The sequence below is a fragment of the Heterocephalus glaber genome, unplaced genomic scaffold, assembly GCF_053883595.1.
Source record: "Heterocephalus glaber isolate CG9 unplaced genomic scaffold, H.glaber_assembly_v1.0 deba00001457, whole genome shotgun sequence".
Lineage (NCBI taxonomy): Eukaryota > Metazoa > Chordata > Mammalia > Rodentia > Bathyergidae > Heterocephalus > Heterocephalus glaber.
In genome coordinates this window covers 9,920,556-9,940,129 of record NW_028258305.1, presented here as the reverse complement: position 1 = coordinate 9,940,129, position 19,574 = coordinate 9,920,556, and positions in this window count along the sequence as shown.

The following is a 19,574-nucleotide window of genomic DNA, read 5'->3' as shown; positions in this document are numbered from 1 at the left end:
GGTCATTTAATCCAATTTGAGCCAATCATACTCTTTCCCTGCAATTTTGGAATTGGAATTAATAGCTTGTCAGTCTGTGGGTGTGGCTAGAATTGAGGTACCATAAATCCTCAAACTGTGGGTTGTCCCCTGTAATAAGCAACACAGGAAGTCAGTGTATATGCCAAGAGAGTAAAAATAAGAGTCAGATAGAAACAGAAAGGAAACATTGGATGGAGATGGAGGCCAGCACAGCTTGTATTCCTGAGGATTATTCAGTTTCTGCATAAAATACCCCAGAAGCCCTGCTACCTTTGCCTTCCTAGAGATACTCCAGAATCCAGAATGTGTCGACCAGTTTCTCTTCTCTCTGATTAATTAACTGAATTATTTTTTAAAACCTGCACTCAATATAAAAGATATGAATTTACATATACATATGTTAGATAATTCAGCAGAGAATGTCATTTTTTATAAATAAGTAATTGAAATAATTGGCTCCTCTTACCCTAGTATTTTGAGTTAATCAAAATATAATCACTGAGACCATTTGCCCCAGACTTTTGATGTACACAGAAGAAAACTTTTAAAAAATACATTGGGTCTCCACTGCAGAAGATTTAGAAGCTGTTTAGTACCTGAAAAATTAAATTGCTTGGGTTTAATAATGATATAACATAGAAGATGTCACAAGGCAGTGCTGTCAGTGATTAATCACCAAATGGCCCAGACAATAGTGCTGCATAAGTTCAGAGGCTGCTAAAAGCAGAGGGCTGGGTAGACAGGTGAACTTCAATAAGGGTGGAGGACAAGGGTTGGAATTTGAAGAATGATTGCGATTTGTGCAGCAGAAAAGGAATGAGAAGTCCTCTATGTGAAGACTACCATGAAGAAATGTAGTTAGGTAGAGCCCAGATGCCCAAAACTCTTTGTCTAAGGGACGCTTGATGGATGGAAATGACAACAAACAAGGCTCTAGTCTCAATAAACCAGTTTATCCTTTTCTTTCAAAGGGAAAAGTTTCTTTAGCTCCCCTAAGAAAGGACCAGTTTCACACCAATCTCTTTCAGAACTGCCTTTAAATCCGCCTTAGTCAAAGGAGGACTTATTCCTTTGCCAGTGACTGGTGGCAACTCTGAAGTGCAGAAGCAGATCCCTGAAATTGCGTTCCTGTTGAATTCCACAGAATGATCCCTCAGGGAAAACTCTCCTACAGAGGGATGAGAATGTTGGAAAATGTGCTGCCCTCTTTATGGCAGGACTGAAAAGCTTGGAGATCAGGAAGGCATAAGCCAGGACCTGACAGCTGAGCCACATCGCGGGTGAAGGGGTGGAGAATGTGAGCCATGTGCAATCTGTCAGATCCAGGAGGCTAAATCTGCCCTGGCCTGGGTCTGACCCTGAGGGGAGAAAGCATTTGCAAGCCAAGGCCCCGCTCAGCTCCCAGACACATGTGTAACCAATACCAGCCCAGCCAAGCCTGCCACAGGGTCAGGACACTCTTCACAGAGCACACGTGGGGGAGTCTCCGTTTGCCCAGTCAGGATGCATCAGCTGGGCCTCAGCCTCCCTTTTCAAAACAGCAACACATTTCATCATGAATCTTTAAAAGTGCCAGTTGTAAATATAAACAAACTTCAGTCCTGTTCTGCTCCTAGAAACTAGTACATATGATTAAAACAAAAGAAGAAATACTGCAATCCTTCAAGACGGGCATTTCTATTTCTGCTTCCTCATTTTGTTTTTCTTATTTCTTTTTTCTTTCTCACCCACTTTCTGGAGAAAATTTTACAATCCTTAGATTCAAACCAACCTTGAGTATGAGAAGATCTGACTTGTCAGCATTTCCCTCTCTCAGACACCTAGGTCATATTTTATAGGCACTTAAACCACACAATCATAAACTGTCCATGTCTTGTCCAGACATCATCGGCATCACTATTTCCATATGAATCTAGGTCAAGGGAATAGCAAAATGTTAAAAACCTGGCATGCCAGGAAAAGAAGAAAAACACCCATGAGAAAATGCAAATTCAGCTCCTAGTTCAGCTGTCCTGTGTCACGCAGAGAAAGTTAGAACTGACCCCATGAAGTCAGCCCTTGCTCCGACAGGGTCGGCATTTAAAAAACACAGACAGCTGAAAAGTCCAAATTCAAATCAAATTCTACTCTCCTAAATGTCATAGTCTTCTCCTCCTCCTCTTTTTACCCACTTGCACATGGAGAATAAAAAAGAAAACAATGAAGAGACTCAGGCAAAGCTTATTAGCACGTAAAAATCAATGAAGCTGCAAACTCTATTCTATACAATGAAAAATTAATACATGCTAATTAATTTTGAGCTTTAATTAATTAATGTTTGGAAAGCACTTTGAGATTCTTGGATGAAAGATGGCATAAATGTATTTGGGTATTGTTTCATGGTGTCATTCTGGCATTTTGAGTTCAGGTGCTACATTATAATATTATTAATACAAACAATACTAACTACTTTCAATAAAAGAACCTCAGATATATTGTGATCATTTGTAAATTTTTAGGCATCAGCTTACACCCTGCAGAATGCAGTAGCCAGACTGGTCAGAAAGCTGGGCATTATTTTATGGCCAAGTGGGAACAAATTCACGATAATGGGAAAAGTGGCACATGAATCACCAAATTAATTGCTAACTAATCTCAGTATATATTTCTGATTCTGCAAACAAAATCACTGATTTTTTTACATCATGTTCCATATCTTCTTACCTGTATGCCTTTGCTCTGCATCAGGAGTGACCTTATTCGCATCTCCCCTTATCTAAGCCCTGTCTGTTTGTCAACACCCTTCTGAAGTGTCTGTCAGCCTTTCAGGAGGCACCCCCAACCCCAGAAGTTACAGTTCTTCAATTTCTTGCATCTTTTTAAGCTACTTTATGAGAAAGAGGGTCTATCAAGGAACATGGGCTTGGTCCTGCTGAAGTGTCTTAAATTTTTGTTGCAATTTAAAACAGCAATGTTTGTTTCATTTCCGGAAAGTCATCAAGGGAGGTGAAGTAACTTGCCAAATCTACATTTTTCCACTGAGCCAAAGTTTGGTAAGTTCTGATAAGTATTAGTGCTTTAAAGAATAGTCTATATTGTCCAAATAGGAGGATTGTAACTAAAATACAGATTTTGTGCAAGTTTAGTTTCTCTGAACTCAGAACTGGCAAGTTCTTTCCTTCTCCATCAAGCTCTTCCTCCATTCTTCCTCTTTTCTTCCTCCTTGACTTTGTTTTCTATTTAATTAAGGTGACTAAACATTGTTTTCCACCTAAGTAAAAATAAAAATAATAGAAGTGAGGATTATTCAAGCTATGGAAAAATCATATTGTTCTAATCTTTAAAATTTTAAGTTATTTTTATATCACTAAAACATACTCAGATATATACTTCAAGATGTAGACATGTAGACATGTAAAATTAGCTCTCTTGGCAAAGATATGACAAGTAAAGATTTTTGTAAGTTTGCTTTGGCTTGGTTTTTGGTTACATTTCAGCAATTTTTAGAAAATAATTACAAGTATAACATTTGCTCATTGAATATTACTATACAAAAAGTGAGAAATTCATGAGGAAGGAAATTAGTCCTGTAGTATTCTAGGAGTGAACCTTCCTGTGACTTCACATGGCCTTTTCTCTGTAACAGTGCATCTCGCTGTTCCTTTCTCTTCTTGAAAGAGATTAGGGCCCATCCTGTTGGCCTCATTTAAATCAGTAATTTCCTTGGAGACTCTGTCCCTACCAAATAATCACATAGATTAGGCCTGTGCACAGGACCTCTGACTACTTTAAAGGTTCTTCTTCCAAATATGATTATATTCTTAGGTAATATATGAATTTTAGGTGAACATAATTTAGCTCATAACTGTACTAATAAAACTAGTTTTGCAAATAATTGAATAGTGAATTTTGTTTGAGACAGAGTCTGCCGTGCAGGTCAGGCTGAACTTGAATTCACTATGTAACCCAGGCTGGCCTTGAACTTTTAGCAATCCTTCTGCCTCGGGTTCCTGAGTGGTAGGATTACAGACATGTGCCACCATACCCAGTCAATAGTGAAAAATTTTATATAGAGTATCTTGCATAAAAATGTATTTCTTTCATTAACCCTAAGAATTACCTGATTTGAGAAAGTCCTTTTTACTGATTCCCTCTCTCTCTCTTCTTTTCTTTCTCTCTTCCCCCATGTAAATTAAAACACTAACAACAACAAATGAGAAGTATGTGAAATGACATCTCCCATTTTACAGGTGTGAAGAAATAGGTACAAAGAGGCACAAAGAGGTTTAGAAGTACCTTGTTTGAGTTGGCAGAGGCTGCTGCTTAAAGATGGGCAAACTGGGAAAAGGAACAAACTTGTAAATGGTAAGGTGCCTGTTGGCTTTGGGAGCCCTGGCTGGAAGTATACCTCTCATATCTCAAACTACACCAGCTCCAATTACAGAACTGGTGATATTTTTGGAACTCAAATTCGTATCTTTGAGTTCAGGAGCACTGAAGGCTTCTCATGAATGCTCTTTCTTGGGAGGCACTTTCATGCTCACCTTTGAGTGTGTTTGTCATGTGTTATTCCAAAACATCCCACCAATGTTATTCAGATTGTTTTACTGACATCACTCTTCAGAGGTATACACAACAGACCCAGCACTTAGATATTTATTTGGGGTGCTAATAAACTCATTACTTTTGATGTCTTCATATTTCCTGCTTAAATAGCCATCACAATGACATGAAGAAAAGTACACTGTCCTCAATTATATTTTCTTAGCAGGTCTCAAAAAGAAGTGCTGGATCTTTCAGATTCCCACAGATAAGATTATTTATTTGACTGATTATTGACAACCATCACTGCCATCACCCAGAATTGCAACAAGTTCCTAGGAATTTGGGTCCAAAGACAAAAAGTCTGTATGACTTGGCACAACTCTGGAATGAAATGATTTTTGTCCTTTATCCAGCTATTATCTTTCTTCCAAGCTTGAGAATTCTGATTTCTTTCCCGCAGGTAATTTCTTTCCCCATCAATTATGCATTAGAGAAGCTCAAGTGTGGTTCTCCTTGCCTAAATTTTCATCATTTTGATCCTAAGATGAGTTATTGCATCTAGTTATTATTCTCCCTACAGATTATTAGAGGATATGCAAAAAGAATCGCTTCCATCCCTGGAAATATGTCTATGTATACCTGAATTTGCAATAAGCGTGAAGTTCAGGACAGTGTTGGAATCTTGTTGCATCAAACCATTTGATGTGTAACATCTGCCTCCAGTACAATGATAAGTACACTAAAAAAAAAGTGGTGGGCCTCCATCAAATCCAAGAAAAACAACAAACCTCCCAAAGCATTATCTGTTACAATTTAGTCTCAGATATGCTTGGCAGTGAAGTTATCTATCCAGGGGTTAACATTTGGAACTCATGTAATGTGTAACATTGTGTGTTTGGTTAAATTTCATAATACAATCTCAAAGGCTATTGCAACACAGATTCCCTGCCAATATTTTAATTGGATTAAAAACATCCCTCAATAACCTGTTATCCCATGGGATTTAGCCTGTAGCCCCCACCATCCATGAAATAGTCCCTCCAGATGCTCCGAACATGGTCTCTTCTTCATGTCTCAGTTTGTCCTTCAGAGCAAATACAACTACTAGTTTAGTGGCTGGTTCAAAGGAGGTGCTCAATTATATTTGTAGAACAAATAAACATGAAATCAAGAGAAAACTCTGGTCCAAAATAGTTATCACCTTTTTATCTTGAAATACAATCAATGGGAAGATATTATACTGGCTAGGTAACCATAGAAAATGAACAGGATTTTCAATCTACCCAACTCCTACTAGAGTTAAAAAGACATCTTAGTTCCCAATTTTATCTTCAGTTAGAGGTTATGAATTGAGATGGATGGAACTCTCCTAAAAGTCATGTTCTTCACCTTGTTCTAAGGTACTTCTGAGCTGCTGTGGGTGGGACTGGAGGCTGGAAGAGCAAGGCTGGGCGATGGGGTACAATGTGGAGGTGGGTCTCCACCACCTTTCCCTTTCCACATGGAGCCCCGGAAAGAGGGTTGTCGGCACAAGTGTCATGAACCCTTTGATTCACAGCCTTCTCATCTGGCTGTACAGTGTTCTGGTGCCTTAATAAGATTCAGCTGAAAAGCAACTTCCTTCTTTTCACAAATTGAAAGAGAAAATCTGTTTGGACATTTTTAAGGGAAATAGGGGAAAGAAAACTTATGCATTTTCTTGCATTTTTTTTCTATTAAGGTTGTTTTTGTCTCTTAACAGCTTTCCACCTCATATGTTTATAGCACTAACTGGATCTTTCAGGCATTAAACAAGAGAGATAATGAGAAAATATTTACATTTCAGATTAATGGGTATAAAAATCCAAATAGGATCGCACCCAATTGACAATTTTTTAGCATGAAAATTTTGGTTGGTAATTGTAGACATAACTTAACTATCTTATGGGTGTTAATGAATTTTCATTAAATGCATGTGTGTTTTTAAACTTTTGCTTTTTATTGAGGTATAATTTATACACAATAAAACTAAAAATTTAATTGTAAGAATTTGACAAATCCATAAAGCTATCAAAATAAGATAAAGAATATTTCTATCACCACAAAAATAATTATTTCTATCCCCTCCTTATCAAATTTTCCTGTCCCTTAGAGGACTTTCTTTTTCCTGTCACCTTTGTTAATTTTACCTTTTCCTAACTCCTATGTAATATATTGTATATTATTCTATGTTTAGCTTCTTTTATTCAAAATAATGTTCTAGAAGTTCATCCCTTTGTTGTATATACACTATGTTCATTTTATTTCTACATAGGGTGCTACTGTAAGTCTGTATCACAGTGTATTCTGTTGATGGAGTGAGTTGTTCAGTATTTAGTAGCCATAAAAGAGGCTGATGTGTAGCCTTACATAAGTCTTTTTGTGAACACATTCTTCTCGGGAAAATACCTGGAATTGAAATTGGTGGGCCATAGGGAACATGTTTATTTAACTTGAAAAAACTGTCAAGCAATATTTCAAAATCTTTTTACCATTTTATGTTCCATCAAAAATGTTTGATCATTCCAGTTGCCCCACAAACTTGCCAACTTTTGGTATGGGTGCTATTTCCTATAATAAAAATTCCATTCCAGAAGATGTAAAATTGTGTATTAGTATAGTTTTTATTGATATTTTGTTTGTATTTTTGTATTGACTAATGATACTAAGCAATATTTTACTAACTGACTGTGTATCTTCTTTTGTAAAGTATCTGTTCAAAGTGTTTGCCTTTTTTTGCTGGGCATGGTGGTGCATACCTGAAATTCCAGCACATGAGAGACTGAGGCAGGATGAAAGCCATAAGTTTGGGGCCAGCCTGAGCTACATATGAGTTCAAAGCCAGCCTGCACTACAAAGTAAGAGCCTGTCTCAAAAAAAAAAGTGTTTGCCATTTTTAAATTAGGTGATTTGTTTCTCTATTGTTTGAACTAATGAAAACCATGTCCAACACACTAAATATGATATCAAATCACTAAATAAATACTATGAAAATAAATAAATAAGTAAATACTAGCAATAAAGAGAGAAAAATATTTTTAAAAGAGTCAAATGAAAGTATGGAGTTAAAAGTCAAATAATTCAAATGAAGAAACCATCAGAGTTGTTCAACAGTGGATTTGAACAGGTAGAATACAGTCAGGGTACATGAAAATAGATCAGTGGAGGCTCTCTGGATGAAACGGTATTTGTGGTAGATTCAATTTAGAATCTCTGAATATTAGGTAGGTTGTCAAATGAATTGGTAAAATGTCAAGAGCATTGTGTCATCATAACTTTATAATCTGTTGCTCTGTAGTTATAGCTCACCCTTTATTCTTTTTATTAGTATTATATATTTTCTTTATTATTCTCTTGAACAATTTCTATAAGGTTTTATCAATTTATTAATATTTTTCAAAAGACAAATACCAGATATATTCATTATTGTTGTTGCTTAGTTTTTCTATGTCATTTATTTCTGCACTTGGAGTTATAATTTCCTTCTTTCTATTTATTATGGGTTAGATTTTTTCCCCCCTACATTCTTAAAGTGGAAATTTAAATTATTAATTTTTGAATTGGTCTTAAGCATTTGGAATTAAAACTTTCCTTTAGGTGTTGATTTATCAACAGTTCTCACATGTCAAGTTGCTGTGTTTTAATTTTCATTTCACTTTAAACATTTTCTGAGTTTTTTAGTTATTTCTCCCATAACCATGGGTTATCTAAAAGTGTATTTCTTAATTTTCAAATACTGGGAGTTTTATAGATATCTTATTACTATTTGTTTTGAATTTAGTAGTCCTATTCAAAGAGTATACTCTGGTTGATATTGATCATTTGACATTTATTGGTATATGTTTTGTTTTCTGGTCCAAACTAAAATATAAATTGGTGAATATTACATATGTATGGGAAAAGGTTGTATTAGTCTGCTAATATTATATATAATATTCTATACATGTAAATTAAATAAAAATGTTTAAATTTTCTACAATTATTGATTTTCATTTATTCTTTTATCAATTGCTCAAAAATTGTTAAAATCTCCAGTATAATTACATATTTGTCTATTTCTGATTTTTAGATTTGTCAGTGCTTGCTTCATGTCCTTTGACACCCTAGGTATTAAAGGTATGCTGCATTATACAACTTTAGGGGCACCATTCGTATCAAATAAAATGCCTTAGTGCAGGCTATTTGTATTCTATTTTATATGAACTTTATACTCAGTTGGAGTCCTCAACCCGCATGACTCTGCAAGTTAGTTTATCTAGTGTTCCATTTTAACTACTCAGTGGACATTCTATATATCTATTGAAGTTAAATGTTTAATGGGCTGGGGATTTAGCTCAGTGATGCCAAGCCTGCTTTACAAGCGCAAGTTCCCGAGTTTGATCCCCAGTACAAAAAAAAAAAAAAATGTTTAGTAGTTGCTTTAGAGTGTATAATACAAATCTGATATTTAGAAAGTTTACATTCAAATAGTATTATATTACTTCAAGAACAATATAAGAATCTTTTAAAAGGATAATTTCATGAATCACTTTCTACCTGTACTTTTCTTATTGTCATATTTTCTACTTTTCAGAGTTTATTTTAAGTTTCTTCATATTCTCTGCTCTATGACTTATTAGAAACTATAATCTTGTATCTTATATAGATCATCTTCTTTAAAGAGCAGGAAGCGATGGTTTCTTGCAACTTTCTCCCTGCTACCCAGTAGATTAAGTGTCAATTAACAGTTTGAAAGGACCTGCCCCTATTAATAGGACCGCATACATATATTTATCAAAAGAAACTTCAAGAATGTTTATAGCAGTGTTATTCATAATTGTTGCAGTCTGAAAATAACCTATTGTCCTTTCAGAGTAAAATAGACAATTCAATTGTGGTCATTCTACAGAATTTCACAAAGTAAAAATTAAGGGAAAGGCACTGGAAACAAAAAACTTTGTCATATTATTCTTCACATAGAAAATTTAAAAATTAGCAAAATTAGTCTTAGCTTCAGAAGTTAATACAGAGTATACTTAAGGAGTGGGAAGGTGATAACAGAGGAAGAAATAAAGGAGCATTTCTGGAATACTGATAATGTTCCATTTCTGGTATACATTTTGTGAAAATTCGTCAACTGAATATTTGACTTGTTTACTTCTCTATGAACATGTTATACTTTAAGAACAATTTTAAAAGAAAAAAATACCTGACCTCTCTAATATTACTAAATGTCATTAATTATTGAATTTCAAGTCAGGAACCTGCTTTGATCTAATTCTTTCCTAAGCTCCTTTATTTTCTTTAACTGTATCTACTCTAGATTCACTAACCATATCTTTCATTATAGTCATCATCACTTTAATTATCTGTGTAATTATTTCTTATTTGTTTTTTTTCTAGAGATTCATTCAACTGCTTTGTTACTTCCACTGGTACCACTTCAGCTGGATGGCTTTTGATTTCTTCCATCTCAATATCTCATAGATTGGCCTTGATCGAGTTGGAGGTCTGGGGTTGCATCTAGCTACTGTGTTTTCTATTTTTAAAATTTGCTTTCTGTGGAGATGCTTGTAAATTGTTTATGGTAGGTAGCTTTACTACTATCAAGGCTTCTTTAGGAAATGGTTACTTTTCAGCTATGCTTTCTAGGCATAGTTGGCTTTTGGCTTTTCAGTCTGCCCAAAGATTCTGCCTATTCAATTTTTTAGAGATGAAATGATGCTGCCTGTTTGGCCTAGCACCCAGTTAATTGTATGATCCTCAGACAATCTCAGTATTGGTAACCAAGGAAAAACAATTGATCACAACAATGTCACCTTGGCTAAAGTAATACAATCAGTAATAACAGTAGCATTAAGCACAGTCTAGAAAATGACAAATTATAATAACTATTAATTTGCCACCTTTAAACACAGGCACAAGATTTATAGTAACACAACAAAATCTAAAACAAATCAGAAAATTATATATAGGAACTATCTATTCTATAGAGTGATTGTACTCTCAGAGAAGAAAATTTAAAAGAAATAAGAGAAAAAATAGAGAAAGAAAAGAAAAGAAAGAGGTTAGAAGCAAGGCTGAAGACGAAGGCAGATTATCCAAGCTTGAGGAAACTGATGAAGAAAATAGGGAAAGAAAGAAGGAAAAAAAGCAAAAAGAACAAAACAAAACAAAAATAAAAATGAACTAAAAACAATGTCCCCACTCCTGTAAAAACAAAAACAAACAATCAAAAAAGGCAAATTGACAAAAAATTTCTCTGTGATTTCAAGCATGTGATTTTCTTCTGAGGTCTACAGCTTTGTGGTAGGGTCTAATTCAAGGTGCAACTTTGCTGTCACTGGTAGACAAAGGAGGCCATCAGAACCCTGATCCATGCTGGATAATCCCACCAAGCCTTCAGTAGGATGAGGATGAGATTCCAATTCTGATGCTTTCAAATTCACAGAAGTTCAGCCTGATACTGGCCTTTGGTTGTGTAGTTAGGGCCTGAGTTGTTCAGCCTACAATATGCTGGGTGTCTCTTGCCAGCCTTACCATGGCTCCCTTACCCTCAGTTGTCCCTCACCCAGTCACTGTGGGATTTCAACAGTGAGAGCCCTAAAATGAAGCCAACCCATGGCGGCTCTGAGTCCCAGTTTCAATTGGCTCCTTCCTAAAATAGCATTCAGCCAACAACCCTCTCCAGGGAACATGGCAGTTACTTGAACTGGAGTCATTCACCAGCTGTTGTAGCCCACAGTATCAACTGCTCCATTTCATTGGTGCATTTCTCCCTGGAGGCCTCTGGAGTCACCTGCCCTCACTGTATTTCTGTAGATCCTCCTCTCTCACGTGGTGAGCCAGGAGCCAGGGAGAAAGTACAGTTTGCCTCTGCCTTTTTCTGTATTGTGATCTATTTCTTCACTTTCTCTTTGTGGGCTCCAATTTTCCCTTCAAATCCTTCCTGGGTTCCAGGGATCCACCTCCCTCCTTCTTTTCTTCCCCAAGTTGTTATTTTCTAGTGCCTAGATTTTAATTTTGGAAAGGTTTATTTGTTGCTGCTTACTGCTCCACCATCTTCCCAAAAGTCCTGCTACTTTCTTTTAGTTCTAAGTAGTTCTATCACCTTTATCAAATCATTGAACCTTTCAATGTTTTTTCCTATTTGTCAAATGAGCCCTGAAATTCTATGATCTTTTTTCTTGACCAAAGATAGACATTACTTGGCTCATGAACATAGTTTTTCTGTCCTTTCATTCCAACAGGAGAATACTGTGCCATTTCAATCACTTCCAAGCTGAAGCAGATAGAAATAAAGTAAGAGATTTCTGTGCTTTCTCTTCTTGATCTTAGTGACTATGATATAAAAGCACTGGGCTAAGACAACAAAATAACAAAGGCAAATCAGCTTGTGTTGTCCCATTTTTGCAGGAAGGATGCCTGGAGCCATAACATTTTTTTCTTATACCTGTATACTTTGGATGTGTTAAGCAACTGAAATTGTGGGCTATTCTGATTAATATAAGAACTGTCTTAGACAACCTCATTATAATTTCTTCCATGTACTTGAATGGTATATTTCCCATTGCCTGGGTTTAACCCAAAATGAAAAATTTTATATTCCCTAACTACAAAGAAAGAGTGTAGAGGCAGAGTCCCTGATCACACATGAAATGAACTTGACCTTAATATTTCAACCTTAATGTTTCTGGGAGCTGACGGGGGACATTGATTAGATAGTGAGCATTGTAAAATATACTTTTTATAATTTTACTTTCATGCAAGTGTTTTTATGGCTTGTATGGCTTTTATATTCTGCACATCAATAGTAACCTACATCTGGGACAACAGAAAAGCAATTTTTGTTTCCTCCCATCTTACAACAAAATAAATTGAAGGCAGACTTCAAAGAAAAGCCAAATTTTAATGTTCAAAAAGCAACAATTTGTCTGGTGCAAGACATGGTGATAGGAACATTATGGTTTCCTATTCTAAGAGCCTGTGTTCGTCTCTGTAGATGCATACATGAGAAGACACCAACTGTGTTCTTTCTGAATTTGCCATTTTGTTTGGTTTAGGGTGAGATAGACATATTTAATATCACAAAATGTTCAGATTTAGCTCTCTTGTCTTTACATTCTTATATTTTCCCAAACCAATCTTGCTTATCATATGGTTTCAACTTCCACCTATACTTTAAGGATTACAAAATCTGTAAGTCTGCCAACATTACTCTTGGAGTTCCAGCCTTATATATCCAAATAGATAGTAAGTAGTAATACCTGGATGTCCCTGTGGGCAACTTCAAATCCATGTGTCCAAACCCTAAGTCATTATGTTTTCCTTCCAAGTCTGCTTTCTTTCTGTTGGGACTATTTTAGTACATGTATTTCCTCTAAGTGAGCTTTCTAAAATTGGATTAGAACCATCAATGTGATTTCTCAAAAATTCTTCCATAATTCCCACAGTAGAAAAGATGAATTGCTACATCAGAATCTTTGGATGTGCTAATCCCTTGAACTAGAATGCCTCTTCTCTAGGTATCCACATCCTGATCTTTCACATTTCTAGGTCTTCTTGTCTTCAAAATTTGTCTCATTTCATAGTTTTTCCAACTGCCTGTATAAAATAATAAATCAGCATCCTATGTTTATTTCTCCTCAACTTTCATGGCATTTAATGTTCATTTAGTTTATGTGCATGTGTGTTTCTTTTTATTTTCATTTCCCTCAGCCAGAACAAAAGCTGCTTACAAGCAAGTCTTTGCTTTGTTCACTGGTTTATCTCCAATGATGAGAAAGTTCTTATTGCATAGTGAGCTTTTGGTTGATATTTTAAGTGAATAAATGAAAAGAGGCAGAGGAGTGAGCATCCTCAGCTTACACATCTTTTCTTTTCTCCTTTCCTTCCTTTTCTTTTTCAAATAAGAATTCAAAACAATTCATAAAATTCTCTAGAAAACTACTTTTTTGTCACCCCTAAAGTAAGGGGGTGCTGCGAAATTCAGCTTTAGCTTTTCCTCTCTGGAGTTAGAGGAAGGAAGAGAATTGGGAATGATCTGAAGAAATCATTCACTGGTGCTAGCATTCCTGTCCCACCTAGCCAAATCTTGCCATTTATTTTTCATATTTCAGATCAAATTACTTCTTGAGAGTCCCTGCCTTGACAACCTCATCTCCAATGTCTACTTCAGGCTCCTTTGCTAAGGGATCCCCATGAAACGATGTTCAATATGATGTATACCAGCTCTGTTTCCTTTGGCTGAAATTGTCTTTTGTAATATTTCACCTAGCTGACATCTCCGCTCATGTATAGCAGAAGTGTTCTCTACCATCTGTGTAAATAGCACTGTCTCTCAGCCCTCCACTCTTGATTCCATCGCTTTCTGTGTAGCACTTTTTGATACCTAAGATTATTTATTTATGAGTTTATTTTCTGTTTTTTCCCAGTAGAGCATAATATGGGTAGGATATATATTTAGGATTGTCATCTCTTCCTCTTGGATTGTTCCCTTTCCAAGGATGTAGTGACCATCTTTGTCTCTTAATTAGTTTTGGTTTGAAATTTACTTTGTCTGCAAATAAGATTGTTACTCCTGCTTTTTTCTTGGTTCCTGTAGCGTGGAGAACTGTTTTCCATCCTTTTACTTTCAGTCTCTGAGTTTCTTTTTTAGTTAGGTGTGTTTCTTGCATACAGCATATTGTTGGATTTTGCTTCTTAACCCATTCTGCCAGTCTATTTCTTTTGCTTGGTAAATTGAGACCATTAACATTGATGGTTATAATTGTCAGATATTGATTCATCCTTGTCATGATGTTTTACTTTTGTTGGCTCTTTTCTTATTTTTTCCCCCTTTCCCTTTAGTGTCTTACCTTGCCTGGTGGCTTCCCTCTGTTGGGCCTCATGGAGTTGTGACCTTCATTGTTTTTTTCTAGGATATTGTTTAGAATTGCTTATAGTGTTGGTTTGGTGTTCATGAAATTTCTCAGGTGTTCTTTGCCATGGGATTATCTAATTTCCCCATCGATTTTGAAAGATAATTTTGCAGGATACAACAGTCTAGGTTGGAAGTTATTTTCTTTTAGGGCTTGAAATACTTCTCTCCAGGCTCTCCTTGACTTGAGGGTTTGTGTTGAGAAGTCTGCTGTGTTTCTGATGGGCTTTCCTTTGTAGGTGATTTGTTTCATTTCTCTAACTGCTTGTAGGATTTTGTTCTTCTGTTGGGTTTCTGGGATCTTGACTATTATATGTCTAGGTGTAGATTTTTTTTGATCATGGCTAGTTGGAGTTCTAGATGTCTCACTTATCTGTGTGTCCAATTCTCTACCTCTGTCTGGGAAGTTTTCCACTGTTAATTCTGTAAACAGATTTTTATGTCAATTGTGCTTTCTCCTGTTTTTTCATGGACTCCTATCAGTCTTATGATATTCTTCTTTGCATCATCTAGCAGTTGCTGGATTGATTTCTCGTAGTCCCTTACTATTTTTAAGAAATCGCTGTTTTCATGGTCTTTAACCATGATCCTGTCTTCTACATCTGATATTCTATCTTCAGATTCCCTTAATCTGCTGTGGATACTTTCAATGTAGTTTTTAATCTCCTGAATATCTGTTTGATATTTGTTTCATGGATTCCATTTCTTTCTTATGTTGGGCAATTATGGTTTCCATTTCTTTCTTATACTGGGTATTCATGGCTTCCAGCATGTTTAATAAATGGTGTTGGAGAAACTGGATTTCAACTTGCCAAAGATCAAAACTAGACCCATACCTATCACCATGCACTAAACTAAGATCAAAGTGGATTAAAGATCTAAATATTAAAACAGAAACACTAAACTTGCTGGAAGATAAGTTAGGTAGAACTCTTGAAGACATTGGCATAGGAAAAGACTTTATGAAAAAAATCTCAGGAACACAGGAACTAGCACAAAGAATCAACAACTGGGATCTCATCTTATTAGAAAGCTTCTGCACTGCAAAAGAAACCATCAACAGAGCTAACAGACAACCTACAATGTGGGAAAAATTTTTTGGCAGCTATACCTTAGACAAAGGACTACTATCTAGAATATATAAAGAACTGAAAAAAATCAGACCGCCCAATTTCAAAGACCCAATTCAAAAATGGACATCTGAAATGAACAGATATTTCTCAGATAAAGAAGTAAAAGCAGAAAACAAATATATGAAAAAATGTTCAACATCACTGGTCATTTGAGAGACGCAGATGAAAACAACACTGAGATTCCACCTCACCCCACAAAAAATGGCTGCTATCATAAAATCAACCAATAAAAAAGTGCTGGCAGGCATGTGGTGAGAAAGGAACCCTTTTCCATTGCTGGTGGGAGTGTAGGCTGGTGCAACCACTATGGAAATCAGTATGAAGACACCTCAAAGAACTAGGACTAGAGTCCCATTTGACCCAGCTATTCCCCTGCTGGGTATCTTCCCAAAAGAATTAAAAGAATCATACCACAGCAATATATGTGCACCCATGTTCATAGTGGCACAGTTTGTAATAGCTAAAGCTTGGAAACAGCCCAAGTGCTCATCAACTGGAAACTGGATAAAGAAGATGTGTTTTTTTTTATAAAATGGAGTACTACTCAGCCATAAAGAATGAAAAACTAGAGTCATTTATAGCTAATTGGATGCATGTCAAGGCGATACTCTTAAGTGAAATAAATAGGACTCATGTGTAAATACCGAATAGTTTCTCTAGTGTGAGAAACTCATAGTGTAAACAAGGGTTAAAATGATTAAAATGAATAATTGATAATTGAAATAGCCAAAAAGGTCCAAAGACAAAGGGGTGAAGGGAGGAAAAGGGGAAAGGAAAGAGGGGAAAGGAAAAAGGGAAAGGAAAAACTATGAGAAAAGAAAAAAAAATGGAAATGATGCCTATGTAAATAGGGAAGGGTGGAGGGGATGAAGGATGCAAGGGTAATGGGGAAAAAATAAGAACCAAGATCCATCATGTACAGGTACAAACACCCAATGATAAATGTAAATGAATTGTATACCTGAAATGTACCACTAAAAAAACTTAAGAAAAAAAATAATATTGGTAGGATAGTCCCTTTTTTTACCCCCTTTGCACTCTGCAACCTAAGATAGTTCATGGTCTTCAATAAAACTAAGGATTATGCAAGTCACCAAAAAGTCAATGTCAAAAACATGTTATTAAATAAATCAAAAGCAAAATTTATGCTGTCAGTACTTTTACCTTCCTCCAAAGAAATGATAAAGTAAGATGGGTTCAAAGACTTTTCTGATCTAAACCTTGTTGGTGAACCTTCAGAGTCAGAAAATATTTTAATTGTAGGGCTATTTTAATGTAGTCAACCAAAAAACTGCTCAAGGGAGTCACAAAACTGAACTAAACATTTATCACAATTTGATATTATCTTGATTTATTGAGAAATGTATAAAATTCTAAGTACAGAGATTCAGGTACTGTAGAATGGCTTCAAGAGCCATATTCAACCTTCGTTGAATAATTTACATAATTCTCTCTATATAAAACATCAGATTTTAATGAAGATGTACTGCCTAATTGAGTAAATTGACAGAGTATTGACCTTATCAGGTTTGACTTCATTTTGAGAACATGATCATTAGTTATTTTCCCTGAAGTTACTTTTTTGATTCCTCTAACTATGAAAACAGAGAACTTAAGTTTAAAAGAATTGAATGATATAGGCACATAATTGAGGATAATATTTTTCAAGCTTTAGCAGTGATCTGGACTCTTGGAAGTTGAAAGAGCCAGGCAACTCCAAGGCTCCCAACCTCTCTCCACCTCAAATTATCAGACTCCAATGAGGGACAGTGTATGAGCTTAATCAAGAGGGGAAAAGTGAGTGACACTGCTGAAGTGTAGCATCAATAATGAATTTCAAGCTGAGTGGCTAAGAAGCACTACCATTAGAGGAGCACATCACCTCTATTTTTAGGCAAAAGTTCTTCATTCTGAAATGGAACATGGTCCAAAGAGCACCTGATGATCCCTGGGAACTTTGTAGCTGTCAGTGCCTCAGATATGGCAAGGCCAAATGATGACTTTGTACTCAGCTACTTCATTATCATGACCACCGGGAAGTTTTGTCAGATGTGTACTCTCTGAACCCCAATTTCCCATTTCAGAAATGCAGCTCTCAAAGGGCAGCCCCTCATTCACTATTATTACTCCATCAGAATTTTCACAATAGCTATGAAAACCCCGGGTCTTAACCACAAACATCAGGTATCCATTATGACTTCAGGAATTCTGGATTTACTCCAGAACTCTCTTAAAATTACCAAAGAACTAAAAGCAAAGACAGAATCTGAGAAAATAACCTACATAAGCTTCTCCTGGATAAAGAAGGAGGAGAAGGAGAAGCAGAAGGGGCCCACTTGGAGAGACATTTGGGACAAGAATGTCCACCTGCATATTGAGGGTTATTACACTCTCCTTTCCTGTCCTGTAGGACAAACAAAGCCTAAAATGAATTTCTTCTCTTGTTATTATTCTTGTCTTCTTTCAAGGTTGGTAAATATATGATTTCTCATGCCATTTATTAATTTCAAAATTTTCTATTATTTAGTACACATACTTTTCTGTTTTATCTCCATAACTAGAAAAATTTTCACTCTCCTTTTGCAAGATCATGTGACACACAGTTCTGTTATTACAGAATGTTATCCATGCACATCTTCTCATTTAAATAAATTCATTGATTATCTTTCACCTTCGGTATGAGCTCTATTGTAGCATACAAAACTGATTTGGTTTCTTGGTCCAAAGAGTGCTTGGTGATCCCTGGGAACTTTGTAGCCGTCAACATCCTACTACTGCAACCCTTCCCCCTTCCCCCAACTCCCACCAACATATCAGTGGACAAGCATCAAACTTACAGTGGTTTGCATGTCTGAATTTTAGTCACCTAAAGAAAGAGGAGCAATAATAAAACATTCTTTTTTTTATTTGTCTCTATCGTTTGATATATTGGAATGTATTCTCCAGAGACCTTTCCCCAGTGAATCAAAAGATCTGGACTTCCCTATTCAGAGTACCTTTTCTATCACTTTAGCTTCAGTGCCAAAGCTGTGAGGAAGAATTAAATTACACCTTCTCCATACACGCTTAATACTTTGTGAGACATCTCAGTGTTCTGGAGAGACTCATTTCAGAAAAAATCTCTGCAGACAGGGGATTTTTCTATTGTCACCATCAGCAATAAAAACATCAACTTTATTTTTCAAACAGATGATTTGGTTTTGATTTTTTGAGGAAGGGGAGTAAAAGAAGACCTAGAAAAGCCCTGAAAAGTGTTCATGGATTTTACAAGGTGTAGGTGTCCAACTCTAAAATGTGGTTTTGCCCATAGCAGCTTTTTAATAAAATATTGTTGACTAAAGTAAATTTTCATAGCATTTATTTTTGGTAAAAGTGTCAGTAGTCTTTAAAAGAAAAAGACTTATGATTTCCAATACAGTTGACTTCTTTTATGACCAATAAACTGTTCAAAGATATCCATATAATCCTCTCAATAGTATAAAATGAGTCTTAAGTGTAGGTTTTCATGTACCAAAATTTCCATTTCCCAACATTCTATGAATGTCTATGCCCTCAGCTTACATAATCGCCCATAAACACTTTGTCATGCAAATGATTAGTTGTTATAATGGAAGATGATGTAGGTGCCCATTTTGTCTCCTACTACAGTAAAAAAGTCAAAGTGTGGGTGAGGATGGTTAAAGATTCTGCCTGTTGCTCTTATATGATCATGTACTTCCAGTTTGGCTTATGGTAAGTTCCAACTCTTAGCAGAAAAAGCTGAGAAAAACAGGGCCCTCCCTGATCCCTGGGGAGGTGAGTTTCCAGAGAGTGGGGCTTTGCGTGAGGGCAGACTGGGCAGGAGAAAAAGCTGAGAAAAAAACCCAACACTTGCCACAGCTATAATTTTCAGCATTCTTGGTAGCCCACGGTTTGTATTTATCCAATTTCCTCATTTACCTGGATGCTTCTGCCTGGACAAAGGACTTTGTCCTCAGCTT